Source organism: Dermochelys coriacea, chromosome 1 (assembly GCF_009764565.3).
Source record: "Dermochelys coriacea isolate rDerCor1 chromosome 1, rDerCor1.pri.v4, whole genome shotgun sequence".
Taxonomy (NCBI): Eukaryota; Metazoa; Chordata; order Testudines; family Dermochelyidae; genus Dermochelys; species Dermochelys coriacea.
In genome coordinates, this window is record NC_050068.2 from 71,448,071 (window position 1) to 71,471,845 (window position 23,775).

The following is a 23,775-nucleotide window of genomic DNA, read 5'->3' on the forward strand; positions in this document are numbered from 1 at the left end:
AACTCTAAGCAGAGATTCTAATACTTCTCTCTACTTGTTGGTTTTTAGGAGCACATTATCAAATGTATTTAAGATGGAAATCTTCAAGAAATATAACACTTTTCTGAGTCAAAGTATAGATGCCTGCAATTAAGTATAAACTTTTCCTTTCAAATCCGTTGGTACTTTCCATATTCTAATAGAAAATTCATGATAAAGCAAAAGCCTCCCCTGCCCCAAAGTTTTCCACAGGAAGACCCACGGCACTAGTCCATTGCAACTTCTAGCTCATCTGGCCAACTTGCTGGCTTTTATGGGCTTCTGGGTACTGATCCAAAAGGGATCTAGGCATTGGAACACCTAACTTTTAGCCACCTAGAAAATCACTGGAACAACAATGGGATCCACAAAGCCTGGAGGTATTCAGAGGTCTAGATGTTTGGCTAGTTTTACAACAGGGTACTAATTGAGAAAAAGCATAGCCTAGAAAGCACTAGTGAAATCATACAAATTAAAATTTCATACAGACAACTTGTTTATACTGCTCTATATACTGTACACTGAAATGCAACTACAACATTTATATTCCAATTTTATAATTTTATGGTAATGAGAAAGGAAGCAATTTTTCAGTAGCGGTGATCTGTGACACTTTTTTGTATTTTAAGTCTGATTTTTTTGTAAGCAAGTACTCTGAGGTGAAACTTTAGAAAAGACAAATCAGACTTCTGAAAGGGGTACAGTTCTGGAAAGATTGAGAGTCAGTGAATTAACCTATTCAGTGATGTTACTATGACTAGATTTTACTGTAGTCATTGGATTTTAGACTGTTTTAGGAGTTCTCTGAAGTAAATGCTGTATTACTTGCACTAGAAATAGCACTCGTGTGAAACATAAAACATTTGTTAGCTGGTATTGTGTTAGATGAACATCATTGTGCAAGTTGAGCATTGAAGTATTATAGAGCCTTGGATTTTGTGATTGCTTTTATTAATGTGTATTTTTGTTTGCATTACACAGGTGCTCAGAATTGCTTTGTTCTGACTCTTTTTGTATGGTTTCATTTAGGTCAATTGTTCGTATAAATATGCTAAAATATTTTAATTTGATAGTCATATGATTTCTAATGGAGATGACTGTCAGTACCTCCCCCCCCACACACACACTGGAAATATGATACCTGTTGTGGTTTGAGTTTTCTGCTATTACAATGAGGACTAAAGCTGATTTCAAAATAGTGTGTATTTAAATAACAAGAAATGAAAAACAATAACGAGGAGTACTTGTGGCACCTTAGAGAAATCTCTAAGGTGCCATAAGTACTCCTCGGCTTTTTTTGCTGATACAAACTAACATAGCTACCCCTCTGAAATAAGAAATGAATACATTACTGCTTCCTACTCAAGCATTAGGCCTGGCTGCACTGACTGCCTCAGTGTCTGCAGCTAGTTTGTATGTGTAGAAGAGATAGAAAGAGAGATGAATCGAATGTACAGTGTTGCATTGCATAGTGTCCCACAGGAAGTATGGCAAGTTTAAATATCCTGCTGGGCTTCATTGAAGAGGTTCATGGAAATTGATCACAAAGGCTAATTTAAAATTAACTTCCTCCAGAATAGACACAAATGAGAAACAGGAGGACACAGTATAATGACATACAGACCTGACTCTTCTCATTTACATCACCTATAACCCCATTGACTTTGACTGAGTTACAGCTGATCTCAACCAATGAGATTGCAGAATATAGCTAATGCTCATTTTTACATGACTATCAGGACAATCTGCACTCTACCACTGTTGTTGGTGCAGTACAGTACATTCAAACCAGAAATCTTGACCCAGACTCTTGTGTATTTGAGATCATGTCTGCCTCCCACAATTCCCTCTCCCCATGTCCAGAAATTAAGACCTACAGTTCCATAAGTCAAATGAAAGGTGCTACACCTAGGGAAGAAAAAACAAATGTATAAATACAGAATGAGGGATAACTGGTCTGGCAGCAGCATTGCTGAGAAGGCTCTGGGAGTTGTGGTGGATCACAACCTCAACATGAATCAACAATGTGATGCTGTTGGAAAACAAGCAAATGAATTTTTGGGTTGCATTGACAGAGGCATAGCATGCAAGTCATGGGAGGTGATGGTGCTGCTCTACTCTGTGCTAGTTAGGCCTCAGCTGAAGTACTGTGAGTTTTGGTTATTGCTGTACAGAAAGGATGTAGAGAAACTCAGAAATATCCAGAGGAGAGTGACACAGATGATCAAGGTGATTGAATACAAGAGACATATGAGCAGAGACTAAAGGAACTGGTTATGTTTAATTTGGAAAAGATGAAATTAAGGGGTACATGATAGCAGCCTTCAAATACTTGAAAGGCTGCCATAAAAAAGATGGAGAAAAGTTGTTGTTTCTTGCCACAGAGAGCAGGACAAGAGGTAATGGGCTCAAACTACAGCAGAGCAGATTTAGATTAAATCTCAGGAAGAACTTCCTAACTATAAGAACAGTAGGACAATGGAACAAACTTCCTCAAACTCCTGGAATCTCCTGCACTGGAGACTTTCAAAAAGAGGCTGGATAGCCATCTGTCTTGGATGGTTTAGACACAACACATCCTTCATCTTGGCAGGGGTTAGACTAGATGATCCTTGCAATCTCTTCTAACTCTATAGTTCTATGATGATGCAATATAGTTAATCTAGGCTTCCATAATGTATATGTATTCCTCATCCCACCCCATCTCTTCCTTTTGGCTATCTTTCCTACTATCTTTCAAAGGAAGCTCTCTCTTATGGTGTAATTATCTATTATTAGTTTCCATACCTCATAAAAATCGGAATGGGAAGAGGCAGTATAAAGGATAAAAGGGCAAATCTTCCCTAAAGGAATATGATTTCATTTTATAGCTATCCAGCATCCGTCTGTATCTCCAAGAATTATCTTACAGATAGCCTGCCCATAAATAGCAGAGAACTATTTCTGGATAGGTCCAGTTCTACACATTTTGCTACTGTTTCCTGAACTTATTAACTGTGTAACACTCCCTGATGTTTAAAACAATAGCCCTGTTCCCTAAAACTGAAATTGGGAAAAGTTAGTAGGGGAGAAAATCCATGAAGCACAGAGTTGATTAATTGGTACTTAGGTGGGTAGCTAGAGTCATAGGCAGTCTTGGTGAGAGGGAGGATAAAAAGTCCCCAGATGTTACATAAACATACACACACAAAACAAATTGTTCAAGCTAATCAGGGCCAGTTCTGTGTTTCCCTATGAAACCATGGAAAATTAAATTATGGAAATATTTAAAACATAAGACACTGGGCACATTTCCATGATTTTTGATGCAAATACTAAAATGTGGGAAAAACTGCTGGTTATGCATGCATCTGTGGTCTCCTCTGCTCATTAAAGCCTCATTTCTTTTCAAAGTTGCAGAATCAAGACAGCTTTTCCTTGCACCTGCTCAAACAAGAAGCAGTGACCAAGGGGGATTCTACCTCTTGTAGTCTTAAGTGTCTTATAATAACATCTATAACTCTAAGCTTTCCTTCATCTCTGTGTAGAGAGACTAGGGATTTTATAATATTCATACATGAGCATCCTCCCACCACACATTTTCCTTGTAAGATTTTGTGTGTGTGAGATGATATCCAAATGGGTATTGAACCAGTTTAAGTAAACATGTTATAGCAATCAAAATATGCCCCTTAGCAATTTATCTCACCCCTGACATTTATAAGCACCTGAGGGTTTGGGCCTAAAAGATAAAATAGGAATCAATAAAAACGATCACAAATCCCTTAAATCATTAGGAAAAAAATCTAGTGACTTAAAGGAAAAATTAGTCTCTGCTTTCATGCTTCCTGGGATGTTTCTAAATCGGGGATAGTTTTAAACTAAAATTGTGAATCCCAACTCAGACCTGAATTTGAACTTTCTGAAATAACAGGGTGCTCAAATTCAGACATTATAGTGGTAAGTTTGAGCTGAGACTTTGCATTGTAACTCAGACCTAGGACATGAATGTAAGATTTTGGTTTTGGTCAATTCTAGTTCTTCATGGTATTTCAAATTGCTGTAAGAGGCTTTCAAAACATGGGAAATACTTGCAAGTTTCATGTAAAGTTTTCAGTAAGCCAGACTTATGGTTGCAAGGAGGGAAAGGGGTGAGTGAGTATTCTAAATTTAAATTTGTTCTTGTTGTTCACACTCTTAGGCCCTGAAATTACAGTAGTCCTGTTGAAATCAAGGCTTATGAGTAAGTCTTTGATGGATTTGGAATATTAGAGAACTAATGTCTACCTGGCTTCTGCAGTTCCATAAAGAACTGGGAGCAAGTCACTAATAATTCTGTGTGTTTATGCTTTTGTTACAAGTTTATTTCATACTGATGTTTCCACATCCTGCTGGACCTGAGACTGAAAGTAATGTAAAAGACATGAGAACCTGAGCGTGAAAAGACAGACAAGTCAATAAATGTCAGGGTAGGGCAATAGCAAAAGGGATTGTAATAGATATCAACAGGATTCCCTAAAAAAAGCAAGACAAGTGTTTTATTTTAAAGGGATTTCATAGTGGACAGAGTAGAGGCTTTGCCAATGAATTCAGAGAAGTTGAATCATGCATAAGAGCCAAGTGGGGGGGGGGGGGGAGCACAGACTGAGGAGAGACTTGGAGATGGATAATGAAGGATAGGACTATTGACAATCAGAGTTGGTGGGAATTGATATGAAGCTTGACAATGGAGAATAAGCAAGAATGGGCAGTTTTATGTAGAACATTGTAGGAGGTGAACAGTTGTTTAAAACTCATGTGGTGATGAGGCAATAGAGAGCCAAAAAGTGGAGTGATATAATCAAATTGTCAGGCAACGAAGATTATATTATTGACTGTATTTTCTATGCTCTGGAGAGGAGTAATGTGATGTGTTGGAGAGGCCAGTGAGAAGGATGTCACAGTAGTCAAGGAACAATAAAGTGGGGACCTAAATAAGAGATTTTGCTTTGAGGATGGAAGAAAAGGACACATCTTGTGATGGTGAGCAAGAAGAAGTGGTTGGATTTGTATATAGCCTGGAGGTGTAGCACAGGGAAGAGTAAAATATCAAAAGTAATCCCCAGACTGCTGGATAAACAACAAGAAGAATTGTGGTGGTGATGACAGTGATGGAGAACAGAGGTAATGGAAAATGTTTGGGAAGGAAGATTAGGAGTTCAGTTTTCTGTTACAAAAATTGCAGAGCTGTCGCAGCTTTCAGTTGATGGCTAATAAGGATTCCAGTGTATACTCCACTTGCAACTCATTAAAAAAGCAGAGCCTTCAAGTAGTGTAGGCAATTATTTTTTTCTGAATCACTATATACAGCAGTTTTCAAGTACTATCATACAGAATAGGTTGCATTAATAAGGCATAACCAAGAATAGATTCAAAGGCATACTAAAGGGGGTCACTCCAGAAGGCACTGTGCAACTGAGGAGTCTGCAGCATGTTTTCTGTTCGAAGATAGCAGCTCCACTGGCCAGTAAGAAGGTAGAGAGAAGCCATGGTCTTGTATCTTCCTATCCCTTCCTTTTTCTGAAGAGTCTAATATCCATAAGGACACTACCTATCAGTAGCTCCCTGTCTGGTAAGGGGAAAAGAAACAACCTGTTTATAGCAGTTCCCCTGTAGCTGCTTACTGACACAAGCGCCTTCCCTTTTTTCCCCATTTGCATGTGCATTCTCTCTCTCATAGATACTAAGATCAGAAGGGACTATTATGATCATCTAGTCCGACTTCCTGCACAATGCAGGCCACAGAATCTCACCCACCCACCCTGCGAAAAACCTCTCGCCTATGTCTGAGCTATTGAAGTCCTCAAATAGTGGTTTAAAGACTTCAAGGAGCAGAGAATCCTCTAGCAAGTGACCTATGCCCCATGCTACAGAGGAAGGTGAAAAATCTCCAGGGCCTCTCCAATCTGCCCTGGAGGAAAATTCCTTCCCGACGCCAAATATGGCGGTCAGCTAAACCCTGAGCATGTGGGCAAGGTTCGCCAGCCAGATACCTGGGAAAGAATTTTCTGTAGTAACTCAGATCCCACCCCATCTAACATCCCATCGCAGGTCATTGGGCCTATTTTACCATGAATATTTAAAGATCAATTAACTGCCAAAATCATGTTATCCCATCATACCATCTCCTCCATAAATTTATAGAGTTTAATCTTAAAGCCCGATAGGTCTTTTGCCCCCACTGTTTGTTTCCCTTGGAAGGCTATTCCAAAACTTCACTCCTCTGATGGTTAGAAACCTTTGTCTAATTTCAAATCTAAACTTCCCAAGGGCCAGTTTATATCAATTTGTTCTTGGGTCCACATTAGTACTGAACTTAAATAATTAATCTCCCTCGCCGGTATTTATCCCTCTGATATTTTTGTAGAGAGCAATCATATCGCCCCTCAACCTTCTTTTAGTGAGGCTAAACAAGCCAAGCTCCTTCTGTCACCTTTCATAAGACAGATTTTTCCATTCCTTGGATCATTCTAGTAGACCTTCTCTGTACCTGTTCTCTCTCTCTCTCTCTCATGCATGCCAACCAAACTATGTCCTTTTAGGATGCATGTGGCGTATATGTGCATTGTCAGACTCATCCACAAGCACATTTCTATTTTTCCATTACACATTTTACCTAATTATTACTTTCTTATTATTTACACATGTGTTTAAAAGCCTGTAAATAACTGATTTCTGATACAAGTAATACTAGGTCAAATTCACTTCTCTGTGGGGTTACACTACCATAAATGACAGCATAATTCACCTTAGCCAGGCTTCCTAGAGCCTATTACTCCTGCTGATGATGATGATGATTTGGAGATGTTATTTAAGTGCACCTTTCTCATTATCTGGCCCTGGCCCAAAAGTTCAGAGGGCTATAATTAAGGTCTTCACATGCCAAAAAGTGAATGGAAAAACTCATGAAACATTACCAAGTAATGTTTAGGGACTAAATTTAAAAGGAGATACTGCCAGGAATATGGGAAATTATACAGGATCTGGATGAGATCTGTGCCTTTGGGATATTTTAAAAGAGTAAGACAGCTGCTCAAGAAACTGAAAACATACCATCATAGTCATTATTCCTCATGCCCGTAGATCAGTTGAAGTTGGGACCCATTTAAAGTGAGGGTCAAAGAATCAGACAGCATATCTTATTCTTCAAAACATACCCTTGTGGGGAAAATTCAACTGTCATGCCACATTAAGCAAGTTTCTATTATGTGCAGAAAAACACAGAAAATATTAAACCATTACACACGTGAGTAATTTCTGCCATATGCTTTATAAAGAACAGATCATCAAAATAGTAATACTTAGCATTTCTATTCTATAGCGTTTTTATATACACTAATATATCACTATACATCCATTATAATCATAAAATTTCATTTAAACATGTACTTATAGCAATCATAGACTTTAAGGTCAGAAGGGACCATTATGATAGTCTAGTCTGACCTCCTGCACAATGCAAGCCACAAAATCTCACCCACCCATTCCTGTAACAAACCCCTAACCTATGTCTGAGCTACTGAAGTCCTCAAATTGTGATTTAAAGACTTCAAGGTGCAGAGAATCCTCCAGCAAGTGACCCATGCTCCACGCTGCACAGGAAGGTGAAAAACCCCCATGACATCTGCCAATCTGCCCTGGAGGAAAATTCCTTCCTGACCCCAAATAGTGTGATCAGCTAAACCCTGAGCATGTGAGCAAGACTCACCAGCCAGACACCCTGAAAAGAATTCTCTATAGTAACTCAGATCCCACCCCATCTAACAGGCCCAATAGCCTGTGATGGGATATTTACCGCTATACTCAAAGATCAATTAATTGCCAAAATTAGGCTATCCCATCATATCATCTCCTGCATAAACTTATCAAGCTTAGTCTTGAAGCCAGATAAGTCTTTTGCCCCCACTGCTTCCTTTGGAAAGCTGTCCCACAAGTTTACTCCTCTGATAGTTAGAAACCTTTGTCTAATTTCAAGTCTAAACTTCCTGATGGCCAGTTTATATCCATTTGTTCTTGTGTCCACATTGGTATTGAGCTTAAATAATTCTTTGCCCTCCGTGGTATTTATCATTCTGATATATTTATAGAGAGCAATAATATCTCCTCTCAGCCTTATTTGGTTAGGCTAAACAAGCCAAGATCTTTGAGTCTCCTTTCATAAAACAGGTTTTCCATTCCTCGGATCATCCTAGTAGCCCTTCTCTGTACCTGTTCCAGTTTTGAGTTCATCTTTCTTAAACATGGGAGACCAGAATTGCACACGTCTATATTCCAGATGCTGTCTCACCAGTGCTTTGTATAATGGGACTAACACCTCCTTATCTCTACTGGAAATACCTCGCCTGATGCATCCCAAGACCACAATAGCTTTTCTTTCATGGCCATATTACATTGGTGGCTCATAGCCATCCTGTGATCAACCAATACTCCAAGGTCCTTCTCCTCCTCTGTTACTTCCAAGTGATGCATCCCCAGTTTATAACAAAAATTCTTGTTGTTAATCCCTAAATGCATGACCTTGCCCTTTTCACTATTAAATTTCATCCTATTACTATTACTCCAGTTTACAAGGTCATCCAGATCTTCCTGTATGATATCCCGGTCCTTCTATGTATTTACTAGCTAACTTTATTAGCACATTCCCACTTTTTGTGCCAAGGTCAGTAATAAAAAGTTTGGTCCCAAAACTGATCTCTGAGAACTCCACTAGTAACCTCCTTCTATCCTGACAGTTCACCTTTCAGTGTAACCCACTGTATTCTCCCCTTTAACCAATTCCTTATGCACCTTTCAATTTTCATATTGATCCCCATCTTTTCCAATTTAACTAATAATTCCCCATGTGGAACTGCATCAAATGCCTTACTGAAATGGAGGTAAATTAAATCCATTGCGCTTTCTTTGTCTAAAAAATCTGTTATCTTCTCAAAGAATGAGATCAGGTTGGTTTGACATGATCTACCTTTTGTAAAACCATGTTGTATTTTGTACCAATTACCATTGACCTCAATGAACTACTTTCTCCTTCAATTTTTTTTCCAGGACCTTGCATACTACACACATCAAACTAACAGGTCTGTAGTTACCCGGATCACTTCCCTTAAAAATAGGAACTGTTAGCAATTCTCTAATCATACAGTAAAACCCTTGAGTTTACAGATTGATTAAAAATCATTCCAGTTGGACTCCTTGAGAGTTAGTGTTAGAAAGGGTGGCAGAGTCAGACCCATAAATATTAAGAATTAATATTTTGATCTGTATTGGATCTATGAGAATACAGTATATATTGTAGTTTAAAGGTAGAAACTAGTAAATGGGATTCTAGGGTTCTATTCCAGGTTTCTCCACTGACTTGGAGCTCACTACTGCAAATAGGAATGCCAAGGCACAAGGATGTGCCAGGGCTGATTCATTTGCAGGACCTAGTTTTTTGGGGAAGGAATTTGGCAAGCCACCTAACTTTCCTGTACCTCATGTTTCCTGTCAATAAAACAAATTGTAATAATGCTTACTGAGTTCTAATTAAGAGAACTGGTTTTCTGGTTTAACTAAACATTACACATTGTTTGAAAAATGCTTTGAATATCTTGAGTGACAGTTTATAATTGATCACTTAATGCCTAAGTATGCACCAGGTTACTTAAGCATTAAGTATTCTAAGATATTATATTATAAAATACATTAAACATTACTTTTAGTGGAACCTTTATTGATTTTGGAAAAAAAAAAGACGGCAACAACAGAAGAATATTAGCTTCTTCTCAGGGTCATTCATTAGCAAACCATTTTTAACCTCCTGCTTATTGATAGTCTTACATTGCACATTTTTATACCTAACAAATGAACAAGCTTCCATTACATATCCAACAGTCTCCTTCAGACTACATCTGTGTAAATAGCTAGTGTACCCACTGTTTTATCCTACAGCAATCTATCTGCAAAAGTTATTTAAATGCAAAGACACTATTGCATTGAATACATTGTAAAGATATCTGATACTGTGGTGACAAATTAATTTCATTTCTATCAGCAGAGACTAGATGAGTATGCTGGCTAAGAGACTAGAGGAACCTACTACATATTGATTAACTTACTCAGTAAGGGACAAACTTTGAATCCCTCACTCATTCTGGTGAGGAATTACTCACTTATATAGTACCAATGACATCACAATCTGTCCCTAAAAATGCACAGGAAATAATCCTTGGATTTATAACATGCTGAAATTATGGGAAGATAAAAGAAAATTACTCATTTCAAAACTAACCATTATTATTCTAGCACAGCAGCCAGTATACCAAACAACAGCAAAGGGTGCTTCAGGAACAACCTGAACTCTGATTTTAAGGGCAGCCAGGATCAGAGTCATGAATAAGTGTCCTGAATTCAAGGATAAAGTAGAGTGTATATTTATGGCACCATATTATGAAGTGCCCAGACACTGTGGTGAGGGGACCACATACAAACCCAGATAGATAGAGCTGCATACCTGGAAGTATGCAGAACCCCGTTCAACCTGAAATTTTGCTTCACTGACAATGAATAAAAAAAAATGTCTCCAGTCCAGAACATTTTTACTCAGACAATTTTCCTTTTAAAATGTGTACTTAATGTTAAAGGGTTTTGTTTCTGGTTTTGCTTTTTACTGAAGCAATAATTATTTCTATGACAATCCAAACAATAAGGGGCTTTGGGTGATTACTGCCACAGAATCAATGACGCTTTCAGTGTTGCTACCATGCAGCTCTTATTAAAATTCAAGCCAGCTATTGAGCATTCAAATCTTTCACTAGAAAACCATTAAACAATGAAAAGAAACATGAGCAGGAAGAAAGATCTGTTCCAAATACTCTTGCGTGATCCACCTTGCCAGGGAAGTGATTCCTTGGCCCTTGTATATTTGGCTTGCTAGCTCTATTTAGCTTTCATTGTTAAGCCATGAATAATGTGTCAGTGTCAAGTGAAAATGAATGGAAATAAATGGAGGGTTATATTTTTAACAATGAATGTCTAAAAATTTCTAAAAGCTATTAAAAATAGCAATGTGTTGTGTTGGGAGTTGACTTTAGGACTCTGCTGCAGTCTGTAAATCAAAATTTAGGATTCTGCTCACAGGTTCTGGGACATTTCCCAGAGGTAAAAAAAAGTTTTCACAAAAATGGAAAAGATATTCAGCATATTAAAAATCAGTTATTGATAAACTTTTTTCCAGTTCCAGTTTAAAGATAAACATCTGGCTCTGTCCATTTATGGGAATAACAAGAATTTACAGAGTCACAGAAGTAAGGATTAATTAAAAAAAAATCTTGGAAGAGATATACATTCTCATGCTGCAGAGTGTATGGGCAGATTATTCCACACCTGCCTATTTCAGGGTTGTTTCTTTCCCCTTTCCATAGTACTCTTTGCCTTTGGAAATGGGATACTGAGCTAGATGGATGTCGCGTCTGATCCAGTATTGCAATTCTTATATATTCTCTTTCTCTACCTCTCATTCATTTCAAGAACTTTAAAGGCCAAGAAAGAAGTCAAACTTTCTAACTTCACATTGTTTCTTTTATTTTCTTTTTCCCACCTTCCAATAAAAATTGATTCACTATGTGAAAATTTCAAGAAAACCCATTCTAAACAATATTTAGTTAGGGTAAGTATTTCACAGCACGGGCAGATGCCTTATTCTTCTAATATTAGATAATCCCAGTTAAGAACTATAAGGTAAAGATTTTACAGATTTTATCTGCAGAAAACAAAAGGAGTAAACTGATGCCAAAAAAATCACTGAAGAGAAAATAAGAAGTTAAGATTATGATAATAGTTCAGTACTTATTAGAGACAAACTGTTGTGTCTATTAAGGATTAGTATTTCCCACTGAATAATAATGATGAGAGGGGAATTTGTCTCTTTGACTGTGCCATTATAAGGTTCCTTGTCTGATGCATTGAGAAAATGTAACCCCCTTTCCATTTTCTTATTTCCTGGTGTTCAGCCAAAAACCTTACTGCTGTAATTACAGCTACTGTTTCTATTTGCTCTGAATAGATGTGGAAATATTCCCAGGCAAGATGGCAGTATATTGGCTTGAGTGACTGAAACAAGTAGTTGCTATTTCAGTACATTAGCAGCAGTGCAGGAAGTTGTTAACTATGTTCAGTAGCTGTTTTGAAGCTACTGTGGAATGCTTTAATAAGGGCAGACATTCCTGCACATACACACATATCCCCTTAATTAGAAGCTGGAAGCTCCTGGCCAATCAGTATTGGGTGCTGTCAGGGATACAAAACTGGCAGCTGTGTTCAGCACTGGTCAGATTCAGCCCTGCAAGGAAAAGAGCTGCCAGGGATAACCCAGCCTGAACATGTGGGAAGGATCTCTGTAATTTTACAGAAATCAGTGAGTTTGAGAGGGGAAAATGAGGAATCATAACCAGGAGGCCAAATGTCTTTGTCATTTGTATTACATCATTGAAACAAAGACCTGTGAGTCTAGCAGCTTCAGTAATGGTCAGTTTTTCTCATTTGAAATTGTGTCTGTGCTCAATAGTGTAGCTGTTGAAACAATTGTTTCATGTGGTGCAACTAAACGATTTATCTAATTATCAATATAATATAAAGCACTGGTAGGCAACCTGTGGCACGCGAGCCATACGCGGCCAATCAGGGTAGTCCACTGGCGAGCCACCAGACAGTTTGTTTACATTTGCATGTCTGCCCACAGCTCTCAGTGGCTACGGTTTGCCATTCCCGGCAAATGGGAGCTGCAGGAAGCAGCAGCCACACGTCCCTGCAGCCCGGGGCACTTCCAGCAGCTCCCATTGGCTGGGAACGGCAAACTGCAGCCACTAGGAGCTGCGGGCGGCTGTGGAAATGTAAACAAACTGTCTGGCAGCTCGCCAACAGATTTCCCTGTTGTGCCAGTTGCCCACTACTGATCTACAGGGTGAGCAAAAATGAAAGCAGAAAATATCTGATTGTCAGAACTCCCAATCCCTGTATTTATTTTGTAAGTTTTATATATATTAGGGTTTAGGTCCTGTGTTAATATTTCATTATAAAGGAGATTACAAATCTCTAGTTAGTGATGTTAGTCTAGCGATGGTGTGTTGTAACTGCTGTCCTGTCATGGTTTATCATTGGAGTGTTATTAATTTAAAAAAAAAATTTGAAACAATTATATGTGTGTGTTTAATTGTCTTATTATTAAGACTGGTACTGTATTCTCAAGAAGATAAAAAGGTGAATCCTATTATAATTTCCACTGTCAGTATTTAGAGGGTTCCTATAGAAAATCCAGCTATAGTGTCTTGCAAGGATATGAATTCATGGTCTGTGCAAATACTTTGAGTCAGAGAGAATCATAGAAAATATAGGACTGGAGGAGACCTTGATAGGTTATCTAGTCCAGTAACTAAGACAGGTATTTGTCTATCCTGTTCTTTAAAAACTTCCAATGACAGGGACTCCACAACCTCCTTAGATAATTTGTTCCAGTGCTTAACTGCTTTTACCATTAGTAAGTGTTTCCTAATGTCTAACCTAAATATCCTTTGCTGCAATTTAAACCCATTACTTTTTGTCCTGTCCTTAGTGTTTAAGGAGAACAATTTATCACCCTCTTCTTTGTAACAACTTTTCATGCATTTGAAGACGATTGTCCTGTCACCCTTCAGTCTATTCTCCAGACTAAACAAACACATTTTTCCCCCAATCTTTCTTCATCAGTCAAGTTTTTCAGACTTTTAATAATTTCTGCTGCTCTCCTCTGGTCTTTCTCCAATTTGTACACATCTTTCCCAAAGTGTGGTGCCCAGAATTAGACAAAATGCTCCAATTGATGCCTTATCAGTGCTGAGTAGACTGGAAGAATTACTTCTTGTGTCTTGCTTTCAGCACTCCTGCTAATACATCCCAGAATGATGTTTCCTTTTTTGCAACAGTATTACACTGTTGACTCATATTTAGTTTGTGATCCACTATAACCCTCAGATCCTTTTTGTAGTATTCCTTCCTAGGCAGTCATACCATTTTGTATTTGTGCAATTGATTATTCCTTCCTAAGTGTGTTACTTTGCATTTGTCCTTATTGACTTTCGTCTTATTTACTTCATATCATGTCTCCAGTTTGTCAAGGTGATAATGAATTCTAATCCTGTTCTCCAAAGCACTTGCTATCCCTCCCAGCTTGGTATCATCAGCAAACTTAAGTATACTCTCTGTCATTATCCAAACTATTTATGAAGATATTAAATAGAAAGAGACCCAGGAAAGATCCTTGTGAGACCCCACTTGTTATGCCCTTCCAGCTCACTTTTGAACCTTTTATAACTACTTTCTGAGTATAGTTTTCCAATCTGTTGTGTAACCATCTTCTAGCATGTTTGTCTAAGCTATGTTTCTATAGTGTTTTTTTTTATGATAAGGTCATGTGAGACAGTGTCAAAAGCCTTTCTAAAGTTGATATATATGACATGTGCTACTTCCCCATCCACAAAGCTTGTTACCCTGTCAAAAATTGCAAAAAGAAAAGGAGTACTTGTGGCACCTTAGAGACTAACAAATTTATTAGAGCATAAGCTTTCGTGAGCTACAGCTCACTTCATCGGATGCATTTGGTGGAAAAAACATTATTTCCTTCACTGTCACACTTCTCCACCCAGGTAACAGGTAAGGTCCAGGGACACTCATGTTCCACTCTCCTCACCTTCCCACACTGCTGACTAGATAAAGCCATCAGCTCACAAGGCTGCCTAGGCTCATCCAAACTTCCCTTACCAAGCACCTTGCCACTCCCCACAGATCCCCTGCCCTGCCTGTGTCTCCCCCCCTCAGCTAGGGTCTCAGCTCCCACTGTGCTCAGCGCTGCCCTTGCTGTCCCAGTGGGGGTAGGCAGCAAGCTCGCTGCTTTCCTCACTGCATCAGAGCCAGTGTGAGCCCCCTCTCCGGTGTGCAAGGGGGCAGAGAGCATCTCTCTATCCCACCCAGCCCCAGGGGTCTGGTTACTGGCAGGCAGGTATCCTGAGCCTAGCAGCTCCTCCCCACTGCCAGCCAGGTGATCTGCATTTTCACTGACCATTTCCCTCTCCGCCGATTGGTTCCCTGGATTCAAATTCAAACCCTCAGCAGTTACAGGAACAGGGCCTGGATCCTGTCCCAAAGAGACACAGTCACCCCACAACAGGGTCTCGCAGCTGGTATCCTGGAGAACCCCAACGACCAGCCAGCCCCACCCCTCCTGGGTCTGCACAGGGATCTGGGCCATAGGCAGGGCAAGGGGCTAAAAATTGGTTTGACATGATTTGTTCTTGACAGATCCATGTTGACTGTTACTTATTTTCTACATGTTTACAAACTTATTGTTTGATTATTTGCTCCATTATCTTTTCAGATACCAAAATCAAGCTGAAAGGTCTATAATCTCCTGCATTTTCTTTATTCCCCTTTCTATAGGTAGGTACTGTAATTGTCGTTTCCCAGTCTTCAGCTATGTCTCCTGTCCTCCACAAATTCCCAAAGATAATGGCAAATGGTTCAGAGATCTCCTTAGCCAGTGTCTTAAGTATTCCAGGATGTATTTCATCAGACCCTGCCAATTTGAAGATTTCTAACTTGTCTAAGTAGTTTTTAACTTGTTCTTTTCCTATTTTAGCATCAGATCCTCCCCCATTTATACTGATGGTCAGTATGTTAGTTGTCCAATCCGTGCTCGTGTTTTTGGTAAAAAAATTAAACAAAAAAGACATTTAACACACTGGCCGCTGCTGTATTTTCTGTTGTTGTCTTTTCCCCACCATTGAATAATGGGCCTACCCTGTCCTTGGTCTTCCTCTTGCTTCTCATGTATTTGTAAAATGTATTTGTTACTCTATACGCCCCTAGCTACTTTAATCTATTTTTTTCCCTTGCCTTTCCAGTTTTCTCCCTACACAATTGTGTTTGTTTTTTAATAGTCATCCCTGGTAATTTTACCTAGTTTCCACTTTTTTATGACTCTTTCTTGTGTTTCAAGTCGCTGAATGTCTCCTGGTTAAGCCAAGATGGTCTCTTACCATACTTCCTATCTTTCCTATGTGTTGGGATAGTTTGCTCCTGGGCCCTTAATACTGTTTCTTTAAAGAACTGCCCACACTCCAGAAATCATTTTTCCCTCATACTTGCTTCCCATGGGATCTTATCTACCAATTCTCTGAGTTTCTATAGTCTTCCTTCTTAAACTCCATTGTCTTTATTCTGCTGTTTTCCCTCCTATCATCTCAGAATCATGAACTCTACAATTTCATGATCACTTTCACGCATTGACTTACCTCCCTCTCTACATAGGTTACACCTGTGTTCTTATATCTGTTACATTTTTTTTCTTGTATACAGGTTGGGTTTGCTAAAACAGATTCAGGTTATGTGTGACATAACCCAGGGAACAATCTGGACTGATGAACAGCTGTGTCCCCTCAGTTCTCCAAACCTTTTACACTGCTTTTCTGTCAGAGCTAAAAATTACTGGTCTACTCACACACAATTTCCAGCATATAAATTACTCCCAGTTATATTGTATGAGTGCTATAGGCAGACACTCTTGAATTACACTGCAGAGAAATACCTGCAAATTCCTAGTCCCAGACTTTCCCTATAAATGTATGTCTTCCACTCTGCTGGACAATACAAGCTCTCTCCTGGACAACAAAAGCTCATATACAGTCCATCATTTTATTAATAGAAAATGATAAACACAAATCTTGTTATTCCAAATGGAGTTTCCCAAGCATACTGGTTTAGATAAAACAATAATACAATATTTTAATAAAAAAGATAGATTTTAAGTGAATACAGATAATGGGGTATAAGATTCAGAATAGGTTATGAGAAAAGTAAAAGTATAATACATCTAATGACTAATTTAACAAGCTAAGTGAATTCAAAGCAAACTTTCTCTTACCACATGTTTCAGCAGTCTAAGGCTTTGTCTACACTGGCGAGTTTCTGCACAGTAAAGCAGCTTTCTGCATTGTAATTCCTGAGGTGTACATACTGTCAAGCCCCTTAGGGCACAGAAACTGTACAGTTGCAGTGCTGTAAAAAAAATCACCCCAACGAGAGGTATAGATCTTTCTGCATCTGGGGGTGCAACACTGCAGTGCCAGTGTAGACACCCTGGATGATTACAGCGCTGCAATTGACCCCTGGGAAGTGTCCCACATTGCCTATTCTCACCTGTCTGGTTATCGGTTTGAACTCTACTGCCATGCCCACAGGTGAACAACTCTCATTCCCACCCTTAAATTCCTTTGGAATTTTTAAAGTCCCCTTCCTATTTGCTCCATGATGCATGCAGTGGTCTTATCACATCTTTCCAGGTGACCATGCCTGCTTCACGCACCAGGTGGTCCCCCACTTGGAGCAATGCCAAGTTGCTGGACCTCATCAGCATTTGGGGAGAAGAGGCAGTCCAGTCCCAACTGCACTCCAGCCTTAGGAATTATGATACCTACAGACATATTTCACAATGCCTGGCAGAAAGGGGCATGACCGGCACACACTGCAGTGCAGGGCCAAAGTGAAGGAGCTGTAGAACACCTACCACAAGATGCAGGAGGCAAATCCTCACTCAGGTGCTGCACTCACAAGCTGACAGTTCTACAAAGAGCTGGACGCGATATTCGGTGGCATCCCCACCCCCACTACGAAGTCCACTGTAGATTCGTCGTTGACTCACATTCCAGTTGAGAGTGGACTGAGCTAGGAGGAGGAAATCTTGGACGAGAATGTGGAGGGGGGATCCAGAGGCAGAAGACGACTTGGAAGTCAGAGATGCATGCAGCCCGGAGCTCTTCTCTACCCCGGAGGAGACTAGCCAGTCACAGCTGCCGGATCTTGGTGAAGCGCGAACAGGAGAGGAGGCCCCTGGTAAGAGGCTTTGATTTTGGGAATCACTGAAATAAGTTGTTGGGGAAAGGAGGTTTTGCAGAAAGTAGGCTTGTGTCTGTATGATGTGCATACCACCACACACCTAGTCTGAGCGGCGGAACAGGGTATTGATTGACTCTCTCGCTTCACAAGAATCTGCCTCAGATATCTCCAGGAAACTCTCATGGAGATATTGGGCAATCTGTTGCCGCAGGTTCTTTGGCAGAGCTGCTTTGTTTTTTGCCCCATTAAGGGTAACTTTCCCGTGCCACTCTGCCATTACTGGGGTGGGGACCAATGTTGAACAGCTGCACAGAATTAGAAAGTGGCCACGAAGAACTAAAGAGGAATTTCTGTGTGAGGTCATGATGCACTTTGTGTCCGAAAAACAATAATTGAAGTAGTGGTGGGACAGTGAGAAGTGGAGAAAGGAGAATGTGGCGCACCAGAACAAAGTCATGGAGCAGTTCTTAAATGTTATGGAGCACGAAGCGGACATGCCCCAAGCGCTACTAGTACTGCAAACTGAGCAGCTCCGTGCTCGCCCTCCCCTGCAGCCACTGTTGCAAAACTCTTTCCCATGCACCCCCAAGACACCGTCAACACACACTCTTATCAATCTCCTGGCTCCAGTATGTACCTGCTGCATTCCACTCCTACCCTGTCTCAGTCCAGTCCTGTGAACTCCCAGTACCCATCCCTCTACAGTTTAGCCCTGCTGAAGTACAGTACCTGCTGCACTGTACTCCAAAGGAGAAGGTTGCATATGATATCTGGACATACACAAATCTTTAACGGTCCCAGGACCTCCCCCCTCTTCCTGGGACCCCCCTTTCCCCCATCCCCCACAGTGCTGATGTGTATTTTTGTTTGTCTCTCTCCTCCAGTTGTTTTTTAATAAAACAATTGTTTTGGTTTGAAAGCAATTTTATTCCATTAATTGAAAGCAGAGCCCTACAAAGCAACAGGCAATTTTTTACAGCTTCATAGTGCATCGTCTGCACCAATCGGAATCACCTCCTGTCATTACAAGCACTGCACTCCTGAGCATAGCAACAAATTTTAGTGGTTTTCAGTTTCAAATTGCTGCCTCAAGGCATCCCTGATCCTTATGGTCCCACACTGCCCACCCAATAGCCCTGGTCTCTGGCTGTTCAAATTCAGCCTCCAGGTGCTGAAGCTCACAAGTCCAGCCCTGAATGAAGTTTTCATCCTAACCTTCACAAATATTATGGAACACACAGCACATGTCTATAAGCATAGGAATATTGTCATTGGCCTGGTCCAGCCTCCCATATAAGCAGTGCCAGTGGCCTTTAAATGGCCAAAAGCACACTCACCAGTCATTCTGCACTTGCACAGCCTCTTGCTGAACCACTCCTTGCTGCTGTCAAGGTGCCCCATGTATAGCTTCATAAGCCACGGCATTAAAGGGTAGACAGAGTCTTCCAGGATCACAGTGGGCATTTTGACTTCCCCTACGGTGATCTTCTGGTCTGGGAAGAAAGTCCCTGCTTCCCGCTTCCTGAACAGGCCAGTGTTCCAAAAGATGCATGTGTTTCCGGACCAGCCTACGGTAATGTCTGTGAAATGCCATGGTGATCCACAAATGCCTGGAGAAGCATTGAGAAATACCCCTTCCAATTAATTTACTCAGTGGCTAGGTGGTGTGGTGCCAGAACTGGAATATGCATGTTATCTATGATCCCTCCATACTTAGGGAAGCCCATCTGTGCAAAGCCATCCACAATGTCATGCATGTTGTCCAGAGTCACGGTCTTTCAGAGCAGGATGCAATTAATGGCCCTGCACACTTCCATCAACATGAGTCCAACGGTCGACTTTCCCACTCCAAACTGGTTAGCGACTAATCGGTAGCAGTCTGGAGTAGCTAGTTTCCACAGTGCAATCACCACGCACTTTTCCAATGACAGGGCAGCTCTCATTCTCATGTCCTTGAGCTTCAGGACTGGGGAAGTTCATCACACGGTCCCATGAATGTGGCTTTCCTCATCCAAAAGTTCTTCAGCCACTGCTCATCATCCCAGACATGCATGACAATGTGATCCCACCACTGAATGCTTGTTTCCCAAGCCCAAAAGTGTCATTCCACTGTAGTCAGCACCTCCATGAATGCCACAAGCAATCTTGTGTTGTAGCTACTACACATGGCGAGATCAATGTCACACTCGTCTTGCCTTTGTAGTTTAAGGAATAACTCCACTGTCACTTGTGATGGGTTAGTCATAGCAAGCAGCATATTGGTCAATAGTGTGGGATCCATTCCTGCCGACCAAAGGGGCAGAGCACGCAGTATACAAACCGTTGAAAGATGGCACCAAATGCATACGGAAGCACAGGGATTGCTGGGATGCAGAGCAATGTATCACGGGGCATTGGGACAGGACCCAGGATGCCCTGTACCCCTTTCCTCTTCTGCCACTAAGAGTTGTGGGAAAGTGAAGCGATCATCTGTGGGATAGCTGCCCAGAGTGCATCACTCTGAATACTGATGCAAGTGCCACAAGTATGACAGTGTGAACACACAATAGCGGTTTCCCTTCAATGCTCTCTGAGAGGCGCTGTCACTCTGCCAGTGTAGATATCCTAACTGATTGATTGAATTTCTTTCAGTCAGGATCCCTCCCCCAGTCCAAAGCTGTTTCCTTTGTTCTTCGGGTGTTGTGGATGTGTTGTGGATAGAGAGAAAGGAAGGACTATTTTGGGACATCTGCTCTCATTCTTATAGTTCTTTCTCTTCTTCAAGAATCATCTCCACCTGAGGTTCAGGAGACAGAAAGTCTATGTGGATGAGAACCCCAAGCTATTTCTTCACCAAGATGTAGATTTTCATCCCACACACTCTTTCCTGCCAAAGAGTGGCCACTTAACTAGGTGATGGTCCATTTGATTTTGTTTACACCTCAGCCTGGCTGAGGTGTAAGCTTCCTTTTGTCTCTGAGGAACTGGTTTGTGGCTGCTCCCCAGACTTGGAATTTATCTTATTAATACCATACAGAGGAATTTTATAACTTGATATGCAATGTGGCACCACATATTTTGCCAGGACAATAATGATCAGCAAAGTATGAGTTTTCAAAAGATTTCTCACAAGGCATACTTTGTATAAAATATATCATAGTCTTGTACAAGGGGTGAACATAGGGTTACAGACTGTCACAGTATGTTTTGTTGGCTTTACTTTTTCTATCATTGATAGGAAAAATCAGTTATAAGAGTGTTTTATATTCATAACTGAACAAAATGTGAGCTTAAGATCTCCTATACAGTCTGGATTTTATGTTTATTTTATTAAACATCTCAGAAAATGTAGTTATGGTGGAACTCTTATTGTTTTCCACACGCAAACATAGCCCTACTATAGGATGAACTGGTAGAAACTATTGTGTTTTAAAGTTGCCCAACACTTATGATTACAAAGGATTCTTGTGACCTTTTCTTTGAGGAGCATTAAAACCTGCAAAGTTTGCACTAGGACTTTGATATTCCACAGGGAGAAGTCCCTCAGGCTCGATGTCCTTTGAAATACCAATCAGATTCTACCAAGTTAAAAAGTGTTAAAAAACACCAAGAAACTATACTGTCATAAAATACCTTTATCAATGGGTCAATTGGTAGTCAATTTGAATATTTTTGTAAAAAAAAAATAAAAAATCACAATCCTAACTGAAATAGTTAAACCAGAATAAAATCTGTGTGTACAGCAGGTCTGACACAGGCTAGTTAGGAAAGCATGTGTAGCCTGCCAAAACCACGGAACATTCAAAAGGATCTGGTTCTGCTCCCATCATAGCAACAGCAGCAGCAGCAGCATGAACTCTATGGTGAACATCAGGGAACTCTTCAAGTGTCTATAACAGGAGGAGAAAGCCAGGTTGGCTTTTCCTGAAAAACCCTTCACACCCACCTCAGACCTGGTACATAGCCGCAGCACCCCTTCCCTACCCAGTGGCACCATATGGGGCAGCAACCACCCAATTTGTGGGGGAGGAGGGATAAGCAAGAGAGGAAATCCATGTAGGCTCCCCAGTCCCTCTGATCCAGTACTCAGGGGCACCATGTGGGCAGAAGCTAAAGTTCCAATTTCAAAAGTGACTTAGATGCCTAAATCCCTTTGTGGATCTCACCCCAAATTGGGCACTTTAAGTGCCCAAGTCCAACATTTATATCTTTAAACCACCTGCTCAGCTTCTGCCTGACCCTGTAGGCACGTAACATCCCCAGGATCTTCAGTTTCTGTCTGTAGAGACGCAAACAGATGCCCAGTCCTGACACTACTGAATTGCTCAGTGCATAGGTCATGACTAAGCACCTCTAACTGCCACATTCCCTTCCCATCTCACCTGGGGGGCACAATCTGATAGGTGTTTTCAGGACATGCTGAACCCACACAGGACCCAGCTGATACATAGGTTTCAGAGTAGCAGCCGTGTTAGTTTGTATTCGCAAAAAGAAAAGGAGTACTTGTGGCACCTTAGAGACTAACAAATTTATTAGAGCATAAGCTTTCATGAGCTACAGCTCACTTCATCGGATGCATTTGGTGGAAAATACAGAGGGGAGATTGATATACACACACAGAGAACATGAAAGGAGAGTGATCACTTAAGATAAGCCATCACCAGCAGCAGGGGGGGAAAAGGAGGAAAACCTTTCATGGTGACAAGCAAGGTAGGCTATTTCCAGCAGTTAACAAGAATATTCTAGGAATAGTGGGGGGTGGGGTAGGGTGGAGAAATAACATGGGGAAATAGTTTTACTTTGAGTAATGACTCATCCATTCCCAGTCTCTATTCAAGCCTAAGTTAATTGTATCCAGTTTGCAAATTAATTCCAATTCAGCAATCTCTCGTTGGAGTCTGTTTCTGAATTTTTTTGTTGAAGGATAGCCACTCTTAGATCTGTAATCGAGTTACCAGAGAGATGAAAGTGTTCTCCAACTGGTTTTTGAATGTTATAATTCTTGACATCTGATTTGTGTCCATTCATTCTTTTCTGTAGAGACTGTCCAGTTTGACTAATGTACATGGCAGAGGGGCATTGCTGGCACATGATGGCATATATCACATTGGTAGATGCGCAGGTGAACGAGCCTCTGACAGTGTGGCTGATGTGATTAGGCCCTATGATGGTGTCCCCTGAATAGATATGTGGACAGAGTTGGCAACGGGCTTTGTTGCAAGGATAGGTTCCTGGGTTATTGGTTCTGTTGTGTGGTGTGTGGTTGCTGGTGAGTATTTGCTTCAGATTGGGGGGCTGTCTGGAAGCAAGGACTGGCCTGTCTCCCAAGATCTGTGAGAGTGATGGGTCGTCTTTCAGAATAGGGTGTAGATCCTTGATGATGCGTTGGAGAGGTTTTAGTTGGGGGCTGAAGGTGATGGCTAGTAGCGTTCTGTTCTTTTCTTTGTTGGGCCTGTCCTGTAGTAGGTGACTTCTGGGTACTCTTCTTATGCTCTAATAAATTTGTTCGTCTCTAAGGTGCCACAAGTACTCCTTTTCTTTTAGCTGATAAATAGGTGCTCTCTCTTATATCTAATAGCTCAATGTTAAGCACAGTCACTTGGAATGTGTGAGATGCTGGGTCAGATTCCCATTCAAAGCAGGGACTTGAACTGCAGTCTCTTACCTTCTGAATGAGTGCCTTAACCACATGGCTTCCAGAGTCATTCGTACTCTCTTGTTGGTTCAATTAACTTTTAAGTATTTCACACAAATTGGAACAGCTTCAACAGGAGAGGTTGAAAAAGACCTACCCTAGTGGTTAGGCCATTCATGTGCACGTCCTGAGTTCAAGTCTCTGCTTCAAATCGGGTAGAGTGGCAA